The sequence below is a fragment of the Sciurus carolinensis genome, chromosome 5, assembly GCF_902686445.1.
Source record: "Sciurus carolinensis chromosome 5, mSciCar1.2, whole genome shotgun sequence".
NCBI classification, from domain to species: Eukaryota; Metazoa; Chordata; class Mammalia; order Rodentia; family Sciuridae; genus Sciurus; species Sciurus carolinensis.
In genome coordinates this window covers 116,357,094-116,378,830 of record NC_062217.1, presented here as the reverse complement: position 1 = coordinate 116,378,830, position 21,737 = coordinate 116,357,094, and the positions used below count along the sequence as shown (strand labels likewise).

General features: G+C 35.0%; 1 long non-coding RNA gene across 1 annotated transcript in view; it reads left to right on the top strand.

Moving 5' to 3' along the window:
• Positions 1-301: 301 nt before the first annotated feature.
• Positions 302-21,737, top strand: part of LOC124985835 (uncharacterized) — a 97,019-nt gene continuing 75,583 nt past the window's right edge. The window contains exon 1 of the long non-coding RNA XR_007108877.1: positions 302-760. This is a non-coding gene — a long non-coding RNA (uncharacterized LOC124985835). The remainder of the gene's footprint in view (positions 761-21,737) is intronic.

The window sequence follows — 21,737 nt, the reverse complement described above, 5'->3', positions numbered from 1 at the left end:
TCTAGTTCACATCATGTTGCAACAATAAAATTCTGTAAAAATTGAAGGAAAATACATCTTAGTGAGATTCCATCATCCCTTATTAATACCATAATTGAGGGCTATAAATCTGTTTCTTACACAATTCATGCAATAAAATACTTAATGGATTGTGAATGGCATGTTATAAAACTAGGCATTAAGTATTGCAATTTATATTTAAATGTGCTTCAGACATAAATAAGCTCTCTATAAATAGTAGGCTTTCTCAAGTCAGAAGATATCACCTTCCATCTACTTCTAGCAGACTTGAGAACAGAGTCATTAGAGAGTGTTGCTGACACCAAATTGTTATTTTATTTTGAATGAGGTGAATTATTTCTTTTTTTATACACTCAAAATAGTTTATGATTATCAATTGTTCAAGAGCTCTACAAACAGAAGCAGCTGCAAGTATTGCCTTTATAAGTTGAGCAGCCTCAGAAAAAGTCAGAATGTCCCTCCCTGCCTTGAAGCCAGTTTGTTTGACATGAATGCTGCAGCCTGGTCCAAATGAGGATACGATGGATGGAAAAATGGAATACAGCACAAATGGGACATTTGGAATGACAAGAAGAACTATCATCCAAGACTCTTGCCTCCTTCCTTTGCTTCGCATTCTCTTTGGGTGGACTTTCTATGGTGACACCATGGTGCTTATCCCTCGGTAACTCAACAAGAGAGGCACATTCTTCTCATCAGTCAGGAGACTGTACAGCGCCTGCCACTCGTCACCTGTTAGGTAAGCAGCGTGGCTCAGATCATACAAAAATAACTAAAACAAGTGCTGCTATATGGAAATGAAGCCAGGTTTTAGTTCCTGCCCAAAGTGTAACCCCATCTCTGTTAGTTGGGATGGGATGGCAACTCAAATCCCAGCAGAGAAGCATCTCTCACTTCTGTTGTATGGTCGCACCTGGCCTTCATGCTGTGAGTGTGTGTGTTTGTGTGTGTAAGGGACGGGTGTCCGAGATCCGGTCTCTGATTTGAGAAAACCTGGCAAATCTGAATACTCCAAATACGTCAATTGACGGATGTCTCCATCCACAAGGGGGGAATGTGTTGATGTACGAATGTTTGCAAGATGAGAGACGCCATTTAAACATCAGTTCTTGGGAAGTCAATGAGTCAGAAAAATCTAAATGATGCCATGGTAACATCGCCATGGCCACAGCAGTGGATGTTGAACTTGGGCCTGAGATCTGATTCCAGGTTAGTATTTCTTGGTATTTAATAGACATCCACTCCAGGATTACACTTTGTTTTCTTGAAAGGTGGGGAAAGTCAAAGGTCAGGGAAATTGGGAAAGACCTCTAACCTCCATTCTAATACTAACACACTTGGATTCACAAGTGTGAATGTGCACTCCCATCCTCCCACTAGGTTTTACTTCATGACCCCACATCAGTCCTACCATCCCAGCCTCAACATAAATTAATCACTCTGGAAGCTCCATAGACTATATATTCATTTTTTTCAAGTAATATATTCCTTGGGATTGAGCTAAAAAATATGTGCACTTCTGGTAATGTTATGGTCTGCTTCTGTCATAAAATATGCCTGGGATGTCTGTAACCTGAGCCACTGAAGAGCATCGGCAGCCATGACTCCCACCCAGCGTCTGTGCCCACTCTCTTGCTGGGCTTTCTGACCCCCATGCTTTTCTTTTATGTAGCAATTATGGAGCATCACTGTGTGGCAGGCCTGGTCTAGATGATCAGAAAGGGATATTATTTATAAATTGCATGGAAACAGACCTTGTGACTGACATTATTATAAATCTTATTTTAGAAGTAATAAAACAAACAGAAATGTATATCAAGTTGTCTGAGGTCTCCCACTAGGATGCAAGTTCTACAAAAATGGGATTTTTTTTTTGGCCTGTTTCATCTATTGCTACATCATAGGCATCTAGGAGAGCTACTGGCACACAGTAGGCATGTAATAAATACTACTACTAATAATAAATAAATAAATAACTGCATTAATTTAAACTCACAGCCAATATGTAAAAGAGGAAAACTGAATCCAGGTCTTCTAAATCCAAATCTCTGAAATCTGATGTCGTCAGCAAAGTACGGATGCTCAAGTCACAGAGATTGCTGTCAATTATAAATGCCAGCAGCTGGGAGATCAATGTAATGTTAAATTCTGTGCCTCCATTTCATAATCTGTAAGATGGCTTATTAATAATACTTTTTGAAAGGTAAAAAGAGATAAAGATTGCAGAGAAACTCTATTAGTGCTAAGTACCTCACAAAGGCTCAGAAAATTCTTAGGTTCATTTCTTCTGTTTTTTCTTTTTCATTTTTTGCATATGACTACCCTTACTTTCTCCACCTCCTTTTATTTTCTTTCTTTTTTTTTCTGACTTTTACCTTTGTCTCCCAGTTTCCTTTACCTCTACCAAGAGTACTCTACTAGATGGCTTAACTTTAATGGTAGTTTTTTTAAAAAATAAAAGTTTCCTTCTACTCTCCCAGGGCTACTTTTTTGAATACAACCCCCCCATAACTACAAAAGCAGAGGAAATTACCAGGGTTGCCGAAGGGATTCATAGACTATGATCCTGGGACTTTGGGAAAATGAACCCCTGTCCTGAGATAATTTTCAAGCAATTACTGCTTAGTGGGGTTCCAACTGATTTCCAAAAAAAACAAAGTAATTCCAAACCCCCGTACATTTTCCTTTTAAGATTCTCCATTGATGTTTATCCACAGAGTTCCTTGGCCTCCCCACCCCTGCCTACCTTCTTCTCTCTAAATAAACATGTCTGGAACCCTTTGAGTCTGTCACTCTCAGGAAAAGAAGTTGCTGCCATTGGTTTCCCAGATACTGTCACTCTCAGTGATCTTTTCTTTGCTATACTGATTTATCTTTCCCATAATGACAGCTTTCACCTTTTCATCTAATTTTCAAAATTCATCTTTTACCACAGGAGGTTTAATGTTCCCACGTTTGGCCAGTTGACCTTTTTAATGACTGCCCTCTTATGAACTGATAATCAGTGTGAGGTAATCTGCTCTTTATTGATATGATAAGTCGAGGGGCTGTTCTTCCTTGTTCCTCCATGATTTCTCTCTGATGATTTCATCTTTAGCTGCTCAATGTTGTATTTAAAAAGTACTTCTCTGCACTGTCAATTCCACATATTGTACTCTTTTCCTTTCATCTGACTATTTTTTATGACACTTTATACTGTTGTAACAGGCTAGTTAACTGAACCCAAGGGATCTGCTTGATGCCATGTTCCATAAGTGAATTGAAAAGTTCCCATTTGACACATATACATCATTGTGATTTCATTAAATCTGGAGTTTCAGTTAGGAAATTCTGCAAGGAACACATATTGCCAGGCCAGTTTCATCAACAAGAGTCATATCTTTACTTCTTTTTTTTTTTTTTTTTTTGCTACAATTGCCTGTTTTAAAAAGAGGGGAAAGCACGTATTGATTTTATATTATCCATTTTAAAATGTTTGAGCCTCCGACAAAATTGAAAAACAGACATAGACACTTGAGTTTTCTTCCCAGAGTCTCTGCCCACTTCAGCTTTATAACTATTCTCCTTCCATCAAATTATTTATGTTAAAAAAAAAAAAAACTTTTCCTATACCCTGAACAGTCCACCAGCCCCTCTCCAATCTGTCCTCCAGATGTGGAACCACCTGATGTGCCACTCTCTGACTCTCCATCCTAAATTTATCATGACCCTCTCCTACTCTTCTCTTCTTGTCCTACTGTAGGCATTAAAGTGACTCAAAACTAATCCTCAAGTTGATGTATAACAGCCATTAATACCTGAAAAGTTGATTCTTTCCAAGTGACTTCCACTTTCAGAAAGCTTCTAATGCCTAAATTTGAAATATTATAAAATGGTTATGCTTTCAAGTTCCATAGCAGAAGAACAAGGGAAATACCTATGTGTGAAAAGAGAACTCCTGTCACCTTTCAATCACACTATATAAAAAAGCTTTTTGAGCTGAGTCTGAATATGGCTGTCCCTGCTTATTGCAGAGTGCTACCACTTAACTACGCTACGCTGTGTGAGGCGATTCTGATGGAATCTGGATGAACTAATCAACCTTCCTACCTTTGGAGGAATAGTGATCATCCATTAGCTGAATCCTAAATGCAAAAGGATGATGCTCTCTGGAGAGAAACCCAGACATGAAACGGTATTTTTTTCTCAAATCAATTCAATAAATGGTTTACATTTTCCATATAGTTTGAGCGGTTTAAATTTTTAATTCAAACTAATTTATCGAGCAATGACACTTAAGAAAATGGAATGATGCAGAGACTTTTATCAGTTGATAAGTGGATAAGAGAGAAAAATGCTGACAGATCAGCCAGGGTTATCTAAAAGCTAAGAGGCAAGCAGAGCTTTGTAGATACTCGAGCCTGGCTAGGGAACAGAGATAAATGGAAGCAGGGATCAAAAGGCTCATCCTTACCCTTCCACCCATGGTGAAAGGAGACCCACAGTGTATGAGGTACCTGTCTCTAATCATATGTAAAACTGCAAAACTTGCAGGGTTACTGTGATATGAACAAGGTTAATGTGCTACTCAAGATTAATTGTGGCTCCACTAAGAAATTTATTGAGGATGAGGGAATCAGAAAGTGAAAGGAGGAGCAAAAGCCTTGTTAGGGATTTATCACGAGGGGGTGATGGATGAAAGCCTTCAGAAACCAATAATGGGATTTTAAAGATTCACATAGCAGCATTAAGGAGAATCTCTAGTGCTTACCTTAGACAAACTAGAGCTGGTGGATGGCAGATGAGTGGCTGCAGCTGTGAGAGGGAGCACCACAGACTGCTGTAGAGTGGGCCTGGTGGCCTATGGGTGCTTTGGTTAAGTGAAAGTGGGCCCTGGGTTTAGTCCTGTATGTGGCATTTTTACATATTTAATTTTACATTGATTATTTAACAAACAACAAAGGAAGCAAAATAGCCACCAGAAATGCCGATGCTGGTTATGAACTTGAACTTGACAGGCAGCCCTGGGAGTCCCACCTGTACTGCTCATTAGCTTGCATAATCCTGATCAATTTGCCTAACTTCCTAAAACCTCTCTGTTTTTAAGAAAAAGTAATTATGCCAACTTATACTTTTGTAGTGAGTATTAAGTGAAATCATGAATTTTAAATGATTAGCTGAAGTGCTTCAGCACTCATGAGCTGTGGTCACTGGAACTATTTCCATTGTTATCAGAAGTAATAGCAACAGCAGTAGGAATACAAATACAGTAAGGGAGCTGTAGACTCAAACTGGGGTACCCAGGGCACCCACTGTCCCCACCACCCCCAAGTATGCCCTGTGATATGGCCACATAATCTACATTGCTCTTTTCTCTTCTCTAGATAAAACAGCCAAATAATCTTCCCCTTCTTCTTTATAACAAGGATTGTCAGTCACAAATAATGTCTGTTCATTTGATCATTACTTTCCGCAGAACAAGTTATCCTACTTTGGGTATTCACTGCAGATTTAGATGAACCTGACCAGGCAAGCTATACTTAACCAGCCGTTAATGATGTACTCCTTCAAGTAGTAACTTTCTGAGGAAATTTCCAGAGATGTTTAATACATATGCAGATTCTTGTTACCTTCAACTTCAGCTGACAAAATTGTAGATTATATATGGTTTTTGAATTCTGATTCTCTGTGCACTTATGAAATCCACTTCTTTCTGCCTTATGTATTTCATAGCAAGGTGAGTTAAAATTCAAATTGAAATTTTAGTCAAGATGACTGAAGTAGAAGATTGTGATTGTTTATGCAAGAAAAATTCCTTATTTTGACTTCCATGTACAAAACTAGCTTTCTGGCTTTCCAGTCAAATGGCGTCCTCAGTTTTTCTTGATTTCACTTATCACTTCCTCCTCCTCTCCTATCATTGTGTTGCAAATGAACATCTACAACCCACTCTCCCTCTATTTCTGGACAAATCTAAGTCCAACAGCCAACTGGAGCATATTCATTCACTCACCTAACAATTATCAAAGCCTATCAGATACCAGATTGTGTTCTAAGACAAGGAGATAAAATAAAGCTTACAATCTGTAGGAGAAGAAAGTTAATCAAATAATCACACACCAAAACACAAGTCCAATCTGTAACACATGACATAAAGGTTAAAAATAGGTAAGTATAAAATATTTTTTAGGGTATTATAGTTATACATAGTGACTGGATTCACTCTGACAAAATCACACATGCATGAAATTTGACTTTCTCAATTTCAGGCCTGTCCTCCACCCCACCCCCCAGTTTCTTTCCCTCCTCCCTCCCCCTATTCTTCCTCTACTAGACTGATCTTCCTTTTGCTTGTTGATTTATGTATTATTGATCAGTGCTTTCTATGTATACATAAAAGTGGATGGATTTCCCTGTGGTATATTTATATATTCAAATAGTATGATTTTGTTCTATTCACTCCACATTTCCTCCACTTTTCTACGCCTCCTCCCTCCTTCTGGATTTCCTTCTTCCACTCCACTGATCTTCCCTATATCTTTATGATATCCAATTCCCCCCCCCTTTTTTTTCCCCTTATTTTGTTCTGCCTTATTTCACTTAGCATGATAGTCTCCAATTCCATTATTTACCCACAAATGCCATAATTGCATTCTTCTTTATAACTGAGTAAAATTCCATTGTGTATATGTACCACATTTTCTTAATCTATTCACCTATTAATGAATATCTAGGCTGTTCCAAAATTTGGCTGTTGTGAATTGTGCTGCTGTAAAATTGATGTGGCTGTATCAGTATATCATACTGATTTTAGTTCTTTAGGATAAATATCAAGGAGAAGGACAGCTGGGTCATATAGTTGTTCCACTCCTAGTTTGTTGAGGAATCTCCATACTGCTTTCCAGAGTGTGGACTAATTTTCAATCCCACCAATAATGTCTGAATGGACCTTTCTCCCCACATCCTCACCAGCATTTATTATTATTTATATTCTGTATAATTGCTATCTGTCTGGAGTGGGATAAAATCTTAGTGTCATTTGGATTGCTAGAGTGTTGAACATTTATTTATTTCCTTGGCTATTTGTGTTTCTTCTTTTGAGAAGTGTCTACTTGGTTCTTTTGCCCATTTATTGGTTAGATTATCAATTTTTTGGTATTAAATTTTATTGTCCTTTAAGTATTCTGGATAGTAATTCTCTGTCAGAGGAACAGCCAGCAAAATTTTTATCCCTTTCTATAGGTTCTCTCTTCAGGCTTTTAATCACCTCTGCTATCTAGAAGCTTTTTAACTTGATGGCATCCCACATTGATTATTGATTTTATTTCTTGAGCTTTAGGAGTCTTGTTAAGCAAGTTGATGCCTGAACCAATATGATGGAGTGTTTTCTTTTGGTAGTTACAAACTTTCTGGTCTATTCCTAAGTCTTTGATCTACTTTGATTTGAAATTGTGAAGAATGAGAGATAGGGATCCAGCTTCATTCTTCTACATATGATATCCAGTTTTTCCAAAACCATTTGTTAAAAAGTCTTTCTCTAATATATATTTTGGTACCTTTGTCAAATATCAGATGACTGGGTGGGGGTGGTGAGAGAAGAATGGAGGCACTTTAGATTATAGAGGGAAATGAGAGGGAGGAGGGGGTGGAGTTATGAAAAATGATGGAATGAGACAGACATCATTACCCTACGTACATGTAGATTCACTCATGGTATGAATCTACACCATAAAAATGAAAAGTTGTGCCCCATTTGTGTACAATGAATCAAAATGAAGTCTGTACAAATAAAATTTTAAAAATCAGATGACTGTAAGTTTGTGGGTTTGTATCTTTGTCCTCTATTCTATTCCAAAGATCTTTATGTCTATTTTGATATCTATACTCCAAGAACGATTCTGTTGACAAAGAAATCAGGAAAGCTATCTCATTCACAATAACTTTAAAAAAAATACTTGGGAATTAATTTAACCAAGGAGTTGAAAAATCTCAACAATGAAAATTATAGAACACTGAAGAAATTGAAGAAGACCTTAAAAGGTGAAAAGACCTGCCATGTTCTTGGCTAGGCAGAGTTAATGCTGTCAAAATGTCCATAGTACCAAAGCAGTATGCAGAGTCAGTGTAATCCCCATCAAAACACCAATGACATTCTTCATGAAATTTAAAAATAAAATTAAAAAAAAAAACTATCTTTATAGTCATTTGGAAGAAAAAAAGACCCAGATTTGCCAAGGCAAAACTGGGCAAAAAAAGTGATGCAGGGGCATCACAATACCTGATCTCAAATTATGCTACAGATAGTAATAAAAAACAACATAAAATATTTTAAACAAGAAGAAACATGTTCTGGATAAGGATACCCATTTACTCCTAATCAACATCCCCTTAGTTGAAACTTCACTTAGTCAAAACTCTAGAAGATATATATTATTTCTCTTTCCCATTAGTCTCAGATCTAATCTATAAACAAGCAAGTCCTCTTAAATATAGACCAAAAAAGTTTTCACATTGCTTCTTCTCCAACTCATAGTCCAAGTCAAAAAACTCCTCTTCTAACAGGTTTTCCTGCATTAAGTCTTGGATCCTTCCAATGTAGGACGTATACAGTGACTAGGGTATTTGGAATATTTCCCTAACTGTGTTTCATCTCACAGGAAATTACAAATGCTTTCAGAGGCTCTCCATTTCTTTTAGGATGAAGACTTGGTCCTCCAGTCCTGTGCTATCTGACCCTGCTTCCCTCTCCTGCTTCTTTCCCCACTGCACCCTTGGTCACAAATCTCCAGGGCCATATTGAGCTTGAGTTGGCTCCTCCTGGGAATCAAAGCCCTTTCCTCCTCCTGACAGCAGCCTGCATAACTTGCCCTCCAACCTGGAGTTCTCAACTCAATGTCACTTGCTCAGTATGATCCTTCTTGACTTTCACCCCTACCCACATCCATGGTGACCTTTTCTACATGCACATGTCCTCCAAACTTCTCCTTCAAAACACTTATCACAATCATAAGTCGTTTAGAGCATGATTCTCAAAGATAGTTTTCCTTCATTGACCTATCATGTTATCGATGGAATTCAACAGAGGGACTACCACAGAGCAGAAATTTAATATATATTCATGAACTACATAAATTAGTCAATTGATAAATACATACCTCCCTATATAATTTTGCTATGTATCCATCTTATAATTTTGATTGATAAAAAAAGTCAATGTTAATTTATGAATACTACTGTTTTTGTTATTTTTTATGGTTTAAAGATGTCCCCTCCAAAATTCAGGTATTGCTAATGTGATAGGATTAAGGAGTGGATCCTTTAAAAGGTGATTAAGCCACCATGAGAGCACCTTCCTTACCGAGAGTATTAAAACTCTTAAAAGAAGCTTTCTGTAGCATATGGCTAGCTTGCTCTTTCACTTCTCTGCCATATAAGAACACAGGAGCAGAGCCTGATTTCTTTTAAAAAAATCTGGAGAACTTGAAGATAATTACTTGGTAGCATGCTGCAATGAATAATAAAAAATAAAATAAGTCCTTTCTAATTCATTGGCCAACTCTTCATTAAACTAAAAATTAAAGAGCACAATTATATACTTGGGCACCATGCTGTCAGTGATAGATGTGTAGTCCCTGTCCTCATGAAGCATACTTCCCAGTGGGAGAAAAAAAACCAGGTAATGAACAAAAAATAATAGTCAATATGATTTCATCCTATAAAGAATAAAAGCAAGATAGCCAGGTATGGTGGTGCATGCCTGTAATCCCAGCAGCTTGGGAGGTTGAGGCAAGAGGATGGCGAGTCAAAGCCAGCCTCAGTAACAGCTAGTCACTAAGCAACTCAGTGAGAACCTGACTCTAAATAAAATACAAAAAAGTACAGGGAATGTGACTCAGAGGTTGAGTGCCCCTGAGTTCAATACCCGATACCAAAAAAAATAAAATAAAAAAGAATAAAAACAAGATATTATGGTGAAGATTTACATATATAACAGACATATAGTATGGAAAGTCTGCTGATTTTACTGTTTGTGATGGTCATTATAATTTATTTTTTCCCTGTCCAACATTCTTTGCCTTTTGCAACAGAATTCCGCTTTTTCTTTGGGAAAGAAAACCCATCTCTACTCTTACTTCGAGTATCTGATGACATCCCTAACACACACATACACATATACACACACAATTACAAGTTCTTACCTCCATCTGTGGGCTGGATATATCACCATGCCTATCCAGTAGGAGTAATACATAATCCTGGTCTGAGTGATTGAATTGATTAGATAAATTATTGGCACATGACCCAAGCTGACCCAATGACAACCTTCCTCAAGAGTTTTTCTAGAACTAATGAGAACAATACACTCTTTCCTTCTAAGATTTCTGGTTCTTAGGACCACGCAAGAAGGCCTTACTAGGAATCATCATCGCAAACTCTACAGATAACCTATCTCGGAGTAGAGCAGTAGAAGAAAGCAAAATTGAAAAGTGAAGGCACATTTTATTTTCCGAAGCCCAAGATCTAGTCAAAACTAAGGTACTTGAGAACTTAAAATGTGACTTTAGTGTTATGAGAGTCAATTAATTTTGAATACTATACAAGCTACTTTAAGATGGGTTTTCTGCTCCATATGCATAAAAAGAGAAAGCAGTACAACTTAACTAACTCATAATTTGAGATTTAAAAAGTCTCCAAATTCTTTTAGTCCTGATTAGTTCAGCAATGAACTGGTCGTTCACTGTGCCCCAGCCCAATGATAATGAACACTAAGTGCTATTGTGACTATTATCACATTTAATCCTTATTATATTTTTAAATTTTGGAGACATTGAGTACAAAGTCTGGAGACCTTACATTGCTTGGCCACGTTACAGCTTACAAGTGGGAAGACCGTGAATAAACTCTGAAGATCATGCTTTTCTATATAATACTGCTTCTCGGTTCAAGCCGGTATTAGCACATGCCACTTTGTACCTGGGCACATTCTGCCCAAATCCCTGAAGCTCCTGGCTACTGGCCCAGCAATGGTTCCAACAGTGACATAATCAGGGAGAGTCTAGACCCCTGGGAACATGGGGCTTCTCTGCAAATTGCTGCCTACAGTAAAATCAGAAAGACAATAGAGGAAAGGCCCTTAGCAACCATAGCCACTAAGACCCAATTAAATAGGATGCATTCTCTATAATTAGAACTGCCTTGAGCATATCATATTCTACAGGAAGACTAGGATCTTATTGTTGAAATGAGGTATGGGAAGGTAGAAAAATTCTTCAAAATATTTTATATTGTTTCTAAGAGACCACATAATATACTTTAGAATAAATGCATATATGCATATGTATTTATTATACATTGCATTTGTTTTTACTACATATATACAAAAGTAATATAAAATGTAACATAAATATAAATGTAATATAAATGTAACATAAAACTCTACAACTACATATATACATATACATAACATACATTTATGTATATTTACTTATTATATAATATAAATATATATATTTACTTATTTGTAAATAATTACAAATAATTACTCATATATTTATATATTTATATATATTTATATATTAAGTATATTTATATATTTACTTATACATTATATACAATGTATTTTATATATATATATAAAATACATTTTCTGGAATGAGCTACCAATTAACAAACAAGATTAACCAGGCTTGCAATGGAAAATGACTTAATTAGAGCTGAAAAGGCTCAAGAAAGTAATTCAACTTAACTAAATTGTAATTTGAGATTTAAGAAAAATTTCCTTATTCTTCTCCTACAACTAATAACTATTTCTGAGCATTTAAGTCATATCTAAAAACTTACTGGAGCTTATTATAAAAAGTGGCTATTTATTTAAAAAAATAAATTATCAAAATCACTTGAGACTACACAATAAATAGAAATGAAAGTGACTTGTCAACTGAGTTCTGAAAGAATTTATAAAATAATTGCACATACAAATAAAATAAGAACCAACCAAATCATGACCAAATAAGCTTTAGTGGCAAATTAAGTTGAGAGATGGGGAGGTTACCACATTCAGCCTATAGCTCCATTAAAGTGGCCTCCACTCCTAACTAGGTTAGGTTCTAACCTAGTCCTAACCTAGTCGAATCTCTCCAACAAGATAGACCCGTATCGTTGGATCGATCTCACTAAACTCTGGAAATCTGAACAATGTTGAGCAGTGGAACTCAAGATGAAGTTCTCATGGAAGCATGGCAAAATTTAAATAATATCAAATTTATATGATGTATTTATTTTCTAGAGAGAAAAGTGGATGCAGTTAGCTAGGATTTACCATGGTTGCTTTCTTCTCCTATTTGTCTGGTCATAGTTTGGCTATTAACACTGTTGTATAAAGTTACTTCTCCTGTCTAGGCCACAAAATTCTAATCTGTTGCTAGATACATGTTATTTCAGATTAGTCCACAGATCATTAAGAGAAGTAGATATGGATCAGAAATTTTTATCCTAGGCTGTCTGTTATAATTACCCTATAGATTTTAAAAACACAAATGCCTCAGGTCTCTTGAAATCTACTGAACCACAATGCCTGGCCATGGGGCACAGACGTGCACATTTTTTTTATGTTCTAATGGTAACTTTGATGAATATCCACCACGGAGAATTTGTGGATTGGATGATCTTTACATCCCCTTTTACATTAAATTCTGCAATTTCTTTGAATTACTCATTTAAAAACTGACTTTTTTCCCAAGAAGTCACAAACATTCTGGAGCAATCAATTTTGATAAACTCTCCAAAGCACATTTCAAAAGTAATTATAAAAATAGCAGAGTTTCTATTTAGGAATACCTTCAAGTCAATCAAGGGAAAAACCATTAGCAGTTTATATAAATAGGAAACATTTTCCCCCTACACCATAAAGTGTGGAGGTAGATAGTTGTTGGCACTGACTCTGAAGTCTGGCTTCCTTTAAGGCAGGGAGAAGGTAGAATGTCACAAGATGGTGTATCACTACAGCATCTCCTTTAATCAGGAAAGCAAAGTCTTAACAAATACCTCTGATCAGGTGTTCTGATTAGGGTTTATTGACAGAACAGGATCTTAAGGCCACTGCTGGTTGTAAGACACATTGAATATTTGGTCTTACCAACCATAATCTATTGTCAGGACCAAATGTACTATCAGCCACACTAGAAAAAAAAAATGATTATGATTAATAAGGTGGATACTAGGGGGAAATATTTACAACTTATTTTAAATATTTAAATATTTACAACTTTTTATAAAAGAATTTGAGAAAAAGTTTATTTTTACCTTTAATAGCAAATAAGTGTTTTACCATAACATGAAAAGCTATTCATGTCTACATACAATTATCAAGGAATAACTTTAAAATTTTTTGAGAAATCAACCCACGAACATAACAAGTATGTATCCTATATTATAAGGAAATTAATTTGAAAAAAAATATTTACTTGAAAGTAGAGTTATTGTGTTCATCAATAATACCACTCATTTAATCCATGACCATTATGTTTTTATAGTGTTAAGCAAAGACTTTTATCCAATAGGAAATAAATCAAGAAAAAAATCAATTATTTCATATAAAATCTCTGAGATAATTTTTAAATTAGGGATCTTAAAATCTACCAAACTTTTGTTCAGTTTATCAACAGATACATAAAGGAAAAAAACTTATAATGAGGCACACTTTATGGCCTAAGTCAATTTAGAGAATCTCATATATCATAAAAGAATACAAAATTATCTACAAATATGTTATTTTAATAGCATAAAATTTGTAACTGGTATAGCTGTCCAAAAGCAATTGATTATTATAAATGTTCATTGATGAAAGATCATTTTACCATTAAAATAAAGAGATTACTTAACAACCTGATGAAATGTACTAAATAAGATACTAAATTATGTATAGTGTATTCCAAATTGTTTAAGTAATAATTTATTTCTTGCACACATACTGGATGCTAAATCCAATATTTTGCATGTATATATTTCTTTAGATTCTCACTAATCTGTCAGTTTCTGTTAACCTCCTCATCTTATGGTGAGGAAATGGGGAATTAGAATAGTCATAGAACTTATTCAACACATATCTAACAAATGATGGAGCTAGGATTTGAACTCAGGAAGCTTGGTTTCAGAAGTTGGGTTTATATCTTTACGATAATATATACTCAGAGATTTTTTTCTTTTTGCACTGGGGATTAAACCCAAGTGTGCTTTATCTTTACCACTGAGCTATTTCCCCAGCCCTTTTTTAATTTTATTTTATTTTATTTTATTTTATTTTTGAGATAGGGTCTTTCTAAATTGCTTAAAACATTGTGAAGTTTCTGAGGCTGGACTCAAACTTGCAATCCTCCAGCCTTAGTCTCCAGAGTTGCTGGGTGTGTGCCGCCACTCCCATCATCCAAAAAATAGAAGTTGTGCTGGGTGTTGAGATTACACTATGGCTCCTATATTTTAAAAACTTTTAGAATATTTATAAATAATAATCATAAAATAAAATGATTATTCATAGGCTTTCAAATTTATTAATCACTTAATAACCTTTAAAATCATATTTGACAGGCAATCAAAATTATCTGGGCTCTACTCAACAACTCCTGATAATATGAACTCTAAAAAGTATTTATGTTCTGAACTGAGAGATAAGACTTTCTAAGATCTCAGCTCATGAAATCTAACAGTTCCTGCACTGCATTGCCTATACAGTTCTTTTGAAGAGCTATGGAACTATTATACTATAAAACAGATTTACTAGAAAGCAATTAAATTCATGAAAATCCATCCCTTGTCTCATGACATTAAGAAGGAGGAAGTAAGCAAGTTATGGGACCAACATAGGTGTCTGTCAACAGATGAAGGGATAGAGAAAATGTAGTATACATACACAATAGAATTCTACTCAGCCATGAAGAAAAATAAAATTGTGGCATTTGCCAGTAAATGGATAGAACTGGAGAGCATCATGCTGAGTGAAATAAGACAGACTAAAAAGTCAAGAGTTGAACGTTTCGTCTCATGTATGGAAGCTAGAGCAAAACGGGACAAAAGGATAGGGGAGATCAGTGGAGTGAAAGAAGGGTATTGAGGGAGAGGGAAGATGGATGAGAAAAGGGAGAAACAGTGGAATTAAACTGATCACATGTTGCCATGTACATATATGAATATACCACAGTGAATTTCACCTTTATATATCTCTGTAAAGCACCAATTAAAGATATGATAAATAAATATAAGGAAGACCATTAGACTAGAAGGAGAACAGGAGGTGGGAGGAGGGTATGGAAGAGGAAATACTGGGGAATTAAGTGGAACAAATTATATTCCGTGCATGTATGATTATGTCAAAATTAACCCCAATATCATTATGTATAATTATAATGTACTAATAAAAAAGGAGGAAAAATATTCAGAAACAAAATTTCATTCAATGTAATAGCACTCATCCAGCAAAGGAACCAGGGAAATCAATAAGTGACTTATAAAAAAATCTCTGAGCTATTTTCAAGTGAAAAATCAAGAATAAGAGCAATACAACAAAAATTATATTCTAAAATATGTATTATATATATAATCAGAATTTTTCAAACCTCTAATATATATATATGAATAGAAAGTGGTCTGAAGATTCCTTTACCAAAACCTTACGGCCATACCTCCTGGAGCAGGGAGTTTAACTCACATGGGGAAGTCCATGAGAGAGCTCTTACTTTTTACTTTACATAGAACTATTTCAATACAAGCTCTTTAAATGATTTATTAAATGTATTCACTTTCTATACTTTTCGAGGAAATATAACAAATAACTGCATCAAGTTTCTCATAACTACCATCACTCACACTTGCCATACTTACCATAACCCATTTGTATTGCTAATGTTCCAAATATCTCAATAATTATTCTTTTATATGCTGTAGCATGTATTTGTCCAGTACGCTTTTAGTAATAAAAAACAGAGGGAAAATTAATTTACTTCCATAACTTTAATGAGAACAAAGCTGAATATATTTTCACTTTTGTTTTACAAAAAAAATTAAAGTTATCGTATCCCCCTGAAATAGTGCAGACTGTTAACTTCCATTGCAAAATGAATCTATTACTAAAGAAATAAGAAGACAAGCAAAAAGAAGTAGGCATAATTTGTCACGAAAAGTTTCTTTTATTCTCTGTACAAAAAGACAATTCAGGTATTCTGATTGTGGAGCTAGAAAAATACACTGACCCACTTACTGAGACCATTTGTCCCAGGACAGACTTTCTTTCTCTTTCAAAAACAGTTTTTCCTAAACATAAATCAAAGGGAAAAAACTATCAAATATATGATACTTCTTTTTGTTTTTGAAAAGCTCCAACTGCTATTTAGCCATAATATACACATGTATGAAACCTTATAGCAAATATCAGTAATGAATTAGGGGACAACGTATTATAACATAGTTGATGTGAATTGAAGAATATTTAAGTAAGTTGAATATAATTATTTTCCTCTGTTTTTATTCTAAATTGCATAAATAATTATGAGATTTTTCCATTGTCTTTTAGTGAAAGAAAATACTATAAAGGTCATTTCACAGATAAGAAATCTGAGGTCCAAAGAGAAAATGGCTTAAAGGTATAGAGCTAAATACTGTCAAAACTCAGATTATAATGGAGATGTTAAATTTAAAAGACTGTAGGTCAACAGAGGCAGCATGTTTAGAAAACAATTTGGGGGAAAATTTTAGCCAACTTAAAGATAATGAATAATTTGATTATAACAACATACTGACATTGTTTGAGCAAAAAGTAAAACACTTGACTAAGACCAATTATTTAGCATCATTAAATCCTAAAGTTCATAAATAGCCAATATATATTCATTACAGTTCAATGAGTAAATATTTTAAGTTCCACTAGAAATATATTTTAAAGAAATTAATTCTTCAAAGCATGTTGTTCTACTCTGATATCTGATTAGATAAGTTTTTCCTTTCCAATAAAATCTTGCAATAAATAAGACAGCAACTCTATTAAAATATTGTGATGTTGCTGCTTTAACTAATTTTCCAGGTGTTTTTGTTTTCTATATACAGAGTGTGATGGCTGTTTATTTATTCAGGTCTTGAGAAAAAAGTGCATTTCGGTTGATTTCAGTTCAGTAAATGGTTTCCATTACATTTTCAATTCATAGTTTAATGTGAATCTTGTCTATAATATTTAAAATGTGAATGCTTATTTCTATGGAGATAGGATAATATCTAATAAACCAATTCTGGGCTGCAGGTGATTTTGAAATAAAGAGAACCTAAAAGTTCAATGATAAACAGTGCCTGACCTAGTGTTTGTAATCAAAATGTTTGAATTTACTTTAACATTTCAAAACTTAATAATTATCTTAAATTCCAAATGGAAATGAATGAATTACCTCAAGAAGAATAACAATATCATCAAAAGATTTCCATGGAAATTGAGATTAACTATTCTCCATTATGCCATTCTCGATAGTATTTGCAATGAATACAATCTATCTCGCTAAACCATTCATTCATTCAGAACATATTTGTTGAATGCTTATCATTTTATTCAGTGTTCTAAGCCCTGGAGACACAAAAGCCAACAAGGCAAACAAAATCCTTACCCTCATAAAGCTTACATTGCAGTGCAAGAGACAAACATAAACAAGATAGAAAGTAAATTCTAGCGTATGTTAGACAGTAATAGGTACTACAGAAAATAGAGCATGCTTATTTCCAACTACCTCCTTGAACCATGGAGAATACAGCAGTTCTTAGTTTTGGACCTTGTGTGTTTGTTTACTTGATAATGTGAAGGTTCTATTCTTAACCTTTTTATCTCTGTTATAATCTGAGTTTCATTTCTTGACTTTTTCCAGTTTATTTAGACTCCTATTTTGGTTAAAATACAGGATTTACAGTATCTATATTCATCAAATCTTGATAGAAGGATGAGAGGATGTTTTTAAAGGTTTCTTTCACATATTTTTACTACCAATATCCCCTCATCACCAGCAATTACACTGATAAACTTCTGTGCCCTCCAGAAGGGTTCAGGGAATGCTAAGGAATGTAAAAATACAGTCTGCCTCCACATCCTACTGAGCTTGCCAATAAAATTCTGGCTGAAGAAGTCAAATTATAGAATGGTCTAACCCCATCAAACATGATGCTTCACCCATTAACTGGGCCACCCACTGTGTCACAAAGACACATGCAGACATCTGTAATTATTTAGTTCCAATAAACAGAAACTTCCCTCTACTACAGAGGATGGATGTGATTACCCAAATATGTTCTTCTCAGGGGTCCTATAAGACAACCCTTAGAGCAAAAGAAGCTGAATAGTTTGTGCTTAAAAACAGCCCATTGACCATCCTTAGGTGCCAATAGGAGTAATACACTATTGACTAGCCTCTGATTTCACTGAGTGAGAACTTTGGAGACCTGTGCATTTATCCCTTTCATGTGTGAAAAATCACTTCCTTTGACTCCTAGGGGCTGAGAAGAATATTAGGCACTGAGTCAATAAAGCATTGTACCTTCTCTACCAGGAGTTCACAGAAAAATAATGATGCCTTAACAGAGAATCACAATGTCCTGTCATAAGCACAATGCTAGGAGATGAACCCATAGAGAACATCGAAAGTAATTCAGAAGGAGGCTGAGGAGGGAGAAGAGGCAGCACTGAGAAAAGACCTTCTGGAAGTAACTTACACCTGAGCTGGGGTATCCAGGTGTAAGAAGAAGGGCATTCAAGGATGTGGAAATGAAACCCTGAGGCATATGCCAAGAGCTACAAGCCATCTCTGTTGAACAGGAATAAGTTTGACACCAGAGAGCAGTGAAAACTTAGCCTGCTGAGCTGCAGGGTCAGATGCTGGAAGCTGGGACTTTATTCTGTGGTCAGTAGCTGAGGTTCTGATGTGTCTTCAAGAAGAAAGTGACTTTTTCAAATTTGTAGAGGGTGGAAAGCAGACAATTGGAGGCTCTAGGTTTAATGCTGGGAGAACTTGATAACAGCCAAACTAGGTAGTAGAAGTCAGGATGCTTAAGCCAGGACGTTGGTAGGATTTTCCAGTTAACTAATATGAGAGTAAGGAAAGGAGCCAGCTATCTTCCGTGATGAGTGAGGAACTCTCTGGGAGGCCCAGCTTAAGGGGCTTGTTTTCGAAGATAGCTTCCAGCCACTCCATGCAGGGGACACACACAGGTAGCTGTAAGCATAGCCTTGACTGTCATATCATCCCCTTCTAAGTTCACCCAACGTACATTATTAAGTGAATTTTAACAATTTAATTAAACTGTAATGATTTAGACACAAGTGTTGAAGAGTCGAGGCAAAAATTACAATGTGACACATCCTGCTCACCCTTAGAGAAGTTCTGGAAAGACCATCTTCTCAACACCACGGCAGTTGTCCTGCTCACCATGTGGAGCAGGGGAGGATGAAATAATCCATTAATTGGTTTTACAATTAGATAAATAATAATATTAATAATCATATATAATTAAAAGGAAGAAATAAGAGAGGATATAGCATACATTAATTTACTTTATTCTTAGGACAAGCCACTAGACATATATTACTTTCAACTTACAGATAAGAAAAATAAGTTTGATAGAGGCTAACTAAATGGTCCTAGATGACAGTGAAAATTAGTAGCAGAGTCAGTATCTTTTAAGATGGAAGTAAATTAAGAACTATTTCTGACAAAAGGCCTAATTTACATCTAAACCTCATGTTTTAACATATTCGTTAATTTAATCTCTTGGGGTAAATATCACTGTTTAATTTTTTTTAAATTTTTTTGCCAAACTGTCTTTCAAAGCAGTTGTACTATTTTGCATTTCCACCAGCAATGAGTGAGAGTCCCTGTTGCTCCACATCCTTACTGTTTTTGTTTTTCATTATGCACTGCAATAGAGATTGTCTATCCTTGAAATAAGTTTCAGAAATTTGTAAATACTTCATTCAAATTTTATTTTTTAAAATAATTTTTAAAACTAGTAGGGAAGAGAGTTTTGTAGTTTCTTATAAAACTAAATATACACTTACCATACAATCCAGCAATCACTCTTCAGTGTTTTCTCAAGGGAGTTGAAAACTATGTCCACACAAATATCTACACACAGATGTTTATAGCAGCTTTATTCAAAACTTTCAAATAATGGGAGCAGCCACCGTGTCTTTCAGGAGGTGAATGGATAAATAAACTTCTGTCCATTAAGACAATGGAATACTTTTGAGTCCTAAGATGGAAAAAGGTATCTCATCATAATAGACACACAGTAAATGTAAATGCATGTTAAGGGAAATAAGGCAATCTAAAAAACATTACAAACTCTGTAATCCCAACTACATGATATTCTGAAACAGGTAAAGCTATGGAGACAATCAAAAGGTCAATGGTTGCAGAGATCAGCATTGAGAAATGGATGAATAAATGAAGTGCAGAGGATTTTAAGTCAGTGAAAATATTCTGTATGATACTGTAAAGGTGGGTATATGCCATTATGCATCCGTCCAAACCCATGTAACACTTATACCCCTAAAATGTACAACACTAGGAGTGAACCCTCACTATGAACTTTGGCTGGTTATAATGTGTAAATGTGGGTTCATCACTCTATCATTCCATATCATGCTCGCAGGGAAGGTTGATAGTGGAGGAGGCCATTTGGGTAGAGGCTGAAGGTACATGGAAAATCTCTGTAGCTAGCTCTCCACCTCTCTGTGAACCTGAAAGTGCTCTGAAAAAGCAAATCTGTTTTTCTGAAAATGCTATTTTAAATGACATACACATATCAATCCTAAATTATAATACTTTAGAGAAAACCAACATGTAATGCTCGTTGCCAGGTTAAATTGTTTTGTGGCAAACCTCCAAATGTAGTGTCTCTTCTCATACCTGCTTGAAAAGTATACTGCAATTGCTAGGTTTATTTATTTTTAAAAAAGTTGTATTCAGCTAATCATCTGTGTGGATGGCAATTTTCTCCATTTTATACAGTTAGCATAAATAAATAAAAATTTGGGTATTGAATTAAACTTCCATGTCTATCAAAGAAGCTTCAGTTAGGCTATGTAAATGCACCTGACTAAATGAATTTTAAGAAATATATCTTACTAAGGCATGATTTTCATCTGTTTTGTAAATTGAGATTTCCAAATAAAATTTCATTTGGCAAGAATAAATCCTGCTTTAAACAAATAGCAATAAGTTTTTTAAAAGCACCGAAATATATAACATATTTTTCTTCGAAAATGTTTTTATTTAGTTAATCAACACAACCCCAATTCTGTAATAAGATTTATAATGCATTGCTGCATAGTCAAAAAGGCTTCCAAAATCAAACTATCTATTCTGAAATCCAAGGAGACTTCCTAATGCCTCAAGACAACTTCATTTTCTGTTTTTTTCTTTTAATAGATTTATGTTTTTAGATTTGCTAATCTCAACATCAATTATATAAAATCTGAAGCTTTTAATTCTAGTTGATTGGATTTTTATGATTCATATTTCCCTATAGGCATAAGTTTAATAACTTTTCTATTTTCTGTAACACATAACACTTGGGAAGATTTAAGATTCCAATAGTTGCTGATACAGTTTGCAAGGCAGATTACCAAAGGAAAATACCACTACGTGAAACAGATTTTCTCCCCTGACATTTGAAGTTCTTCAGTATTAGAAGATATCTTTTTTAAAATCAAACTAGAC